The sequence below is a fragment of the Ambystoma mexicanum genome, chromosome 6q (assembly GCF_040938575.1).
Source record: "Ambystoma mexicanum isolate Mex_15411 chromosome 6q, UKY_AmexF1_1, whole genome shotgun sequence".
Taxonomy (NCBI): domain Eukaryota; kingdom Metazoa; phylum Chordata; class Amphibia; order Caudata; family Ambystomatidae; genus Ambystoma; species Ambystoma mexicanum.
Window position 1 is genome coordinate 221,444,427 of NC_090937.1, and position 9,114 is coordinate 221,453,540.

Below are 9,114 nucleotides of genomic sequence, written 5' to 3' on the forward strand. Positions count from 1 at the left end.
GCTGCCCTCAAAAGTTCTCAAGCTTTCTGACTGGTGAAGCCAACCGCTACAATTCTCAGGCTCTCCCAGAAGGCACAGTTGCCCACTTAACATCTCAGGCTCTTTCATCGGGTGAAAGCAGCCCCTTACAGATTTTGAGGTCTTTCAAAGAACGCGGCCACCAGGTTGCAGTCATGCTGTGAAGTTCTTGGGGTGTCTCATGTGGTGCAGTCATCCACAAAAGTTCAAACGTTTTCTCAACAAATGTTACCTTCCACTAAAGTTCTCAAGCTTTCCTACAGAGATCTTCCTCTGACTAAAGATCTCCTGACCTATCGCAGACTGCTGCCACTCTGGTTGGGATGTCACCTCGTGAGATCTGTCCCTCCCCCATGACAGCCTAATTCCTTTCTTCCGCACAGCAACCTAAAGGAGGGATGGATGGTGGCATGTCATATGCCTCCTCAGGTTAGCTAGCACCATTGCATGGTCTACTAGCTTATCAGCACAATGGGCCTCATTACGACCCTGCCGGTCCGGAAAGAACGGTGGTGGTAAAACCGCCACCACCATTCTTTCCGGACCAGCTGATTAAGAGTCCTGCATGCAGGAGGTGTCACTCCCGCCAGGTCTGACCTGGCGGGTTTAACACCACCCGCCTGCAGGCGGAAATGGAAACACTGGCTCCGTCATAGACGGAACCAGTGTTTCCATTGTCCCCATCCCCATGGAGTCCTATGGGACTCCATTGGAATGGGGACTTACACAATTTCGCCTCCGGAATTCCCGGGTCACTGGGGTCGTAATCCCCCAGTAATTCAGGGAATCACAGAGGCGGAATGGTAATACGAGTCCGGCGGTAACCTGCCGGTTTTTCCAGCTCGGTTACCGCCGGACTCGTAATGAGGTCCAATGTCTCATTACATGGCTTATAGTGTTCTGCCCAAACGAACTGCAGGTGGATCACCACCCAACAAACACTTGTTAGGTAACACCAGAAAACTGGGCTTGCTGCTGCCCACAGTTGCTGATGCCACTGGCAGGGATTGCGCAGGTCGGGTGGGTCTGGGGGTTTTGGCACAGAGTTCCCAATTCCGCTGCCATGCTGCATCTTGGCCCTGAGATGCACTAGGTCTAGCTCCTGCTTCAACACCTCTCTAGGGGTTTTTAGTAGGAGCCTGGTTGCTAGTGGGCTCTGCTAAGGCAGGGGACATGTTTGTCTGTAATCATTAGTGTGTCACCAGAGAATGTGGTTCCTCATGGCCCTTGTTCATTCCACTTTTCTTTTGCCCCCATTTACCCTCTTCCCACAGCCCTCCACATTGAAAACCTCACACTTCTCCCCATGGATGGTCTTATCAGGGAAAAATAATTTCCCACCCAGAACCATTTTGACTGAGTCAGTGGCATGCAAATGTTGCCACCCTGTGGGATTCCTCTTGTGCCTACCTTCCCCCTCCACAATGGCTCAAAGGCTCCTCCTCCACCTCCTAAACCCTCTTCTCTGCTTCATCCTCCTCCTCCTCCTCCTCCTCCTCCTCCTCCTCCTCCACCTCCTGTTTTAAGGTAGATCCACCAACTTCTGCTGCATCTGTACAAGCTGTTCCTCACCCAGAGGCTCTTCATGACAAACTTAACTCTCATTCTCTGCACCCTGGCAATGCTTGTTGGAGACGACATCCACTTAAATGCCGCCCCCCCCGCCCAGACAGGAGCCATCACATATTACTCCTACAGATTGCTTTCTGCTTCTGCTCCCTCCTCCCACATGAGGAACACACCCTCCTGATCCTACACTGGCCATGCCGCCAGGGAAGCATGCAAAACAAGCTCTGCTGCCATTAAGGATGTTCACAGCAGAACTGCCACACCTGCCTCTGTAGGAGCCTCCAACCGAAGCAATGCACAAAGTGCCCCCTACTCATTTATAATTAGACTATACTCCCTGCCTTGAGAGGAGAAACCCAGCTCCTCATCCTCCTCCTCTGCTCCTTCCTCCTCACCCTTCCCCTCCCAGTGTCTCAGGCTCATCAAGAGAGAACCACAATGAGAGAAACAGCAAAAGTCAAACACAACCTGAGAGCCCAAAAGTATGAAACACCCCTGAGAACCAGGAAGAACACCCCAAGACCAAATCAACAAATCTCAGTTCCTCGGTCAAACAACACTATACAACAAACTGATAATGTAATGTACTATAATGTAAGTGGTCTTGTATAGTGCCTGTCTGCCACTGTTAGTGCTCTTGCTGTACTTGCCTCTGTAAGAAAAGAAATAGGGGGGTGAGGTTCATTAGTGGGACAGTTGGAAATGCAGATGCAAGACCTGTGCTGTTGATGAGGGTAGGTCTGAAGTACCAGGTTCCTAAGTGCGAATCTGCTTTATACAGGTTTGGCGGAGAAAACATAGGAGTATGTTATTCATAGGGTAGAGCCCAGGATCTAATAGACTACAGTGCTTTCGGTATGGTTTGTATAGTTGCAGTCCTCCAAGGTAATCCGAAAAATAACAAGTAATCAAAAATGGAGTTTACAACTTGCAAGAAAAAACAGCTTTTATTTGCAAATGCAGCCGGGAGAATGTCAAACAGCTCTGTGGAACTGAACTGAGAACCAACTCAAAACGCCATTCAGGGCTACAATATTTAAGGTGGAAAACTGCAAAATTAACATATTGTCCAAATTCAACATTAATTCTAATTCTAACATTTCAATTTGCTGCTCGTCATCAAGCCCCTAAAGAACACTATACATTAAACATTATGATCAGAAGTTTCCTTTCTCTTGAACATTAAAAATACCACCCCTCGAACATGGCCTCATTTCATCACAAAATGCTGCGTTGCCATTGGTTGGCACTCTTCATGGTACAATTGATTAAAAAAAATGGACACCTGAGGCAGCCCGGGCTGCAGCCTCCCACCGAGACAGACCAATCATTTAGTAAGTGGAAATCAGTGAGGTCAAAACTTTGTTGCATTTCATGGAACACCACAATCCCATCCGCATAATTGGCCCTTGGCCGTTGCATCCTTTGCCTTCCGTCCTTTGCACCTGCAACTCCTGTCTGGACACATGCTGCCAACTCTGCATGTGACCGTCTAGTTATCTTATCACAATGAATAGCTGTATGAAAAAAGTGTGCGCGGCCCTGCTACTGAAAATGAATTCCTTCTATTGCTTTGTTTACCAAAGCACTTTTACTTCCAAATCAAATGCCCTGCTCTCAGTGGGGGGTGTTGTGTTCACAATCCTAGTGCTATATTCTGGCAATGCTACGGTTAGGGCCTTCTTGTGTATTTGACTGTGTCCTTCACAAACATTGTGTATTCTTTGTTTTTCATCTGGGAAGGTATCTGCTGTCTCGGGTATTGTTTCATGCCCCTGAGAACTTCCTCCCTCGCAATAATGAATTGAAAACTGTTTTGACATCCCTTCCCATCCTGACCTTGGTCACTTGGATCTTTCTGCCCAGCAACAGAAATATAACTTCAATTAAATGACCATAGTTCCAAAATGCGTCCTAGCACACTAGAATGGCAAAATCTGCATCCTTTAGCAATGGTGCATTTTAACATACAGACCACTTGCTCGATACAACAAGTAACAACTACACTTACTAAAGTTCGATCTACACAATCCAAATAAATCAAGACTACATAACCTTATCTAATAATACTAGTGTCAAGGAATGCAATATAATAAAAAATACTTTGCTGCACATGTTTTTTTCTATGCAACACACAGCCTGAAATCTTCCTGGCGTATGGCAAAACTACATCTACTCTAAATACAAAGTTGCACCACAGAAAACATGTGACACCTGCATCCCTACCATGGGTCTGATACCTTGCTAAAAAGAGCTTTCATACTTGCACACACATTTAGGACATTGGACTTGCATTTTTACAGGATAGCCTCTATTATGTGAAAGTGCTAAAAAAAAGAGCTTGGTCATGCCTCGGTTAGTGTTGATGTGCTAATAGTTATGCCTGTGTTGATCATCTATGTGGGATTTGTGCATGTAGTGTAAGGTGATAGGAATAGTTAGCGGGGAGATGGTTTTTAAGGGACTTAGGGTGTAGGTCTGCAACCCTGCACTCCCATCATGGAGCTTTTGCATACAGGACCCTGTTCACAAGCTCACTCTGCCCCTGTCAATCCTGTAGGATATTGTGTGTAGATTTGGGGTATAGCGGTATTTTCTTACCGTCAAAATAATGGTAATTTGGTGATGACTACTCCTTGCATTTAGATTGGGTTTGGCCTTATTTCCTTTCAGTGACCATACCTTGTTACATTACATGGGATAATTTATTAGTATACACTATTGTCGGTGGTTTAGTGGTGAGCATGATTTTTCTGTTTTATTTGTGGCCCCAATATACACAAAACCCTTCTTATTCTTAGACTGTTCGTGTGATCTATAGAGGTCTCGGACCTACATTCAGAAACACCACAGTTTCACATATAGCATTCTCAATAACCTGTGGTATTATCACTTATTTATATACATCATTGAACTATGCTTCCATAGGCCTCCTTACTGGTTCATGGACCCCCAGCAATGTCTATTGTATTAGATTTCATCCAGACACCATGCACTGGATGAACACACACATACATCTATTTATCACTACTAATTTTATTATTCCATCTGCAGGGAAACATGGCACATGTATTAATTAAAAATCTTCCCCATTTCATACAGTACTCTTTCAAATGCACCAGGAATAAACAAAAGCAAAAACACTCTACACGATTTGTGTATATATCATTTGTATTATAAACAGTTGCATTTCAAAATAACATTTTACCCTTTTGTATTACAGCATTATCTGAAACAAACCGAAGAAAAAACAAAATACACAGCAACAGAACGAAATTCACTTTGCATCATCTATAACAAGAAGAAGAGAGAAAAAAGAATACAGCGACAGAACAACATTCACTTTGCAACATTACAGCGTGACAATTAAACACAGGGGATTCCCTTTGGCTACTCTCCCTGCCTGATATTTATAGAAGGTCATTCGTACAGCACATAATAACCTCAATTCACTTGGATATTTACCAGCTATCTTTAGTTCTCCCACATGCGACCTCTCCTCGCTCGCCTCCGAAGAATGGGCCCAGGGTTGTCTTTGTAATCTTGAAAGCTTGGAGTGCACAGCTAGCACATGGAGTTATCTGCAGTTCTCAAGCAAGTGCTAATTGAGACTGGGCATGCCTGCCTCACAGCCCAGTCTCAGATGGTCCATCTCAGCAGCTCAGCAAAAGCGATCTGAATTGTTTTCTGTCAGACTTTGCCCAGCAGAACTCTGCTGCTTACGCAGCCTATCTGCAGATATACTTCCCTCCAATCATGTTAGCAGAAAGTGTATTAGGTTGCAACCCCTGTGTCACAAACAATGGGATCTTCATACTGTAATAACTGTTTCTGTTTGATTTCCTGTTGCCTTCATGTCCTTCACATTCAGTGCAGTCAGAGAAAATCAGAGAAAAATGCACGTTTAAAATTGAATTTCAAAACATGTATTTCCACCTCATTTCCACATAGAGATTACATTATAATGTTAATGAGTTAGTACTAGTGATTAGTATTTGTTGATTAAGTCAGTCAATTAGCTAATGTAGTCTCCTGTGAATGAGGCATTTCTAGTAATAGAAACTTTTTAAAAAATTGGAAAAGATTGGTGTGCATTTATGCTCTATAATGAGCTTTTTGGCTGCAATATGCATTCCATACCTTGCATGCCTCCTCCAGCCATATATTGATCTGTTCTGTTGGCAACATAAAATGACTATATGTGTGTGCCACATTATTGCTGGCAATAGAATGCTATCACATTCAGTGAAGCGCTATACTTCAAAACACTGTAAATTATACTACAATCCCTCTCTCTCGCTCTCTCATCTGTACATTATATCCCATGTGCAACAAAACAAGCATCTGCTAATTGGCAGGTGAGGGGGATGGGTCCGTCTGTAAACTCCAGGCAATTTCCATAAGCTACAGCAAAGGGTTATGGGGGGCAAAAACATCAGAGGTTCAGAGATAGGGCTACTTAAAATTTGAGGCAACATTCAACCATTTTGCCTTGCTTAACATGCTGTTTGGCAAGCGTAGAGATACCTCAAAGCTCACTCTGCCATGCTCAGGCTCTGTGCTCAGTGGCTTGCTGGGAATTCTGCCTATCAGGGCAAGACCCAGACAAGAAGGTGTTTGTTAGGTGTTCATCACGATGTGATCGGCAGCGGCCAGAATCCATGCTCATTTCACCCCCAGAGGTCCACTGCTGTCTCTCTCAAGCACCAAACTCTTCTCACACAGTACAAAATGAAATCCCCCACCACTGCCACCAACAAATGCAAATTTACCAGCTTTTGACGTGGCACCAGGCCTTTAATATCAGAGTGATGCTCCAACCCTGCATGGGATTCTTCATGATGAAACACGGAGGAGAAAAGTTGGAAGGTAGGGTGTGGATTCTTAAAAATGTGCAGCACCTTGGCCTGAAAAAAAGGGGGGGCAGGGAGTATTGGCTGTTGCAGGATGGTGAAGAGCAGTATGCTGGCAGTGTCAAACAGCAGTTTTGCTGCTGGGGGATTTTATGGACTGTCCAATAAGACTGCAATCTTGAGTTTGTAGTCTCTCGGTGCCCTTTCTACCTAAGGGTTGCCGGGTTTTTTCTAATGTGCAACGGCATAAATTGATGCGACCAGGGCAAAAACAACCATGCTTTGTTCTTCCAGATGTTAGGGGATAAAGAGGGGCTGTCATGGATTAGCATATGCACAAGGTGTGAGCTGTTCCCTATAGGGGTCTCATGGAGCCAGGGAAGGTTCTGCCTCACCCATTAATAGCTATTTACACTACAGAAGAGAGGAAGGCGGAGAGAGCCTGTCTGGATGTCTCTCTGAAGTTCATTGGGTGTTAAATGAATTGTGCTCTTACATGTACAACTTTCTTTTTAACACACTTTCTTTATTAAACATATTTTCCTCAACACCGATACATGTGTTAATGCCAACAGTATCTTGTGATCTGGTACACCGACCAGTAATTCTCAATCATTCACATATACAGCAACACAATAGCAAAAACTAAAAAAGACCTATAACTACAACAATAACATGAATAGTTGACATACGGGCTGTAGAACAAGACTCATTTCACCCTTGACATCCCCTTTCCTCTTACTAATATCATTTTTCAGTTGCCCTAGATAATTCATACCTCGCTCATCACCATATTGGAAAGTTCTTAATTATACCTGGCTTGTTATAATAATGCTCCCTATCTCTGACATGTTCCCGCAAAGGAGGCCACACTTTAACAAATGTTAGGAAACCTCCTGTAGCCATTATTTTGTCCATTGCTATGATCCCCCCATACTTTAACCCACCACTGTCCTCCAATTGGTCCCGCCTCTGTTTTCCAGAATTGATCCATTGTTCATCTAGCTGCATTCAACATGTGGATAATCTGTTGCAGCCTTTTTAGCATGTGAACCTTCCACCACGTTTCCAAAAATCCCCACATCCGGGTCCATAGGCAGCTGTCTCCCCTTTATATCCTTAATATGCCCCAGTATTTATTTCCCAAAAATTGGGGATTTCTGACAAGCCTACCACATGCGCCCAAAGTTCCCCACTTCTCCACATCCTTTTCAGCATAGGGGGAGACACAGGGAGATATCCTGTTAATTCTCCTATTGGTGATATACCACCAGAAACACATTTTGTACCCTGTGGCCTTTATTGTACTACATTTGGACATTCTATGCACTCTTTCCCAGATATTCTCCCAATTCTTTTGTGCGACACATAACCCCATAACTTCTCCTTCCCAGCTTTCCATATAAGGCAATTTATCAGCAGGGGTTCCAGCATCCAAAGGTTTATATAACTTTGAGATCTCTCCCAGTTCTATCCCATCCTTCAACAATAACTCTAACCCTGTAAGCACTATGTTCCCCGCCTGTTGCACCACCTTGTTTTTAATCTAGTGTCGGATTTGGGCATAACCAAACCGTTCCTGTCCCCCCAGCATATATTTCATTTTACAATAATGAAATGTCAACGTTCTACCGCCCTCATAGAGATCTGTGAAACAGGTTATCCCATTACTTTCCCAGTTGGTTAGAGAAGTTTAATTCATCCCCGATGCAAAGTCTGGGTTTGTACTAATTGGTGAAAATGGCCCCAACCCCAGCTTCGTATCTCTTAGTCTTAGAGCTGTGTACCAGTGGATTAACAAGAATTCTGTAGAGGCCAATAAATGTCCTGTGGCATGATCCCCTTTAGAAAGGGAGGTTTGTGGAGGAGAACCGAAGTAGCTGCCTCTTCAAAATCTGTCCACCTCTTAACTCTCTGTGCCAATTGCCACTCAAGCATGAGTGCAAGCTGTACTGCTATCACATTGCTGTTGGTATCTGGGATACCCAAACGCCCCAGTAAAGGGGCCCTTGTTGGGATCAATTTATCTATTCTTGGACATTTCCTATTCCAAATAAATTTTAATAGTTCCCCCTGTAATCATTTAACCATAGCCAGAGGGATTGTCACTGGGATGGCATGAAACATAAAGCACTCTTGGCAGTAGAGTCAGTTTACGGTTGCAACTTCCAGGACGATTCCTGTGGGTCTCATCTCGTTAAATCTGCAATTGTCAACTTCCTTAAGTAAGGGATATCAGCAATATATAGACGATAACAGTTGTACCCCAGGTGATCTATTTTCTCTGATTCCCAATCTAAGGAGAATTTTCTAGCACATTTTTCCACTATTTCAGGGTTTTCATTCACATTAAGCCCCTTAGATTTAGCATAGTTTATCGCAAACCCTGTACCCAATCTGAATCGCTGCTGTTCATTGTATCTTTAAGGAACAGTATGAAATCATCAGCATGTAGCACAATCTTATGCTGTATTCCCATGCTCATTACATCCATGATTGCCTTGTCCCCTCTAATCAAACATGCAATCGTCTCCATGGCCATCGCAAAGACCAAGGGGGCTAGCGGGCATCCTTGACAGGTGCCTCATGATATTATTATGAGAAGTGTGAAAACTCCATTGACATGTACATGCCGAAGGGATTTGAAAATTAGTCAATACCATTTCTCTGAGTC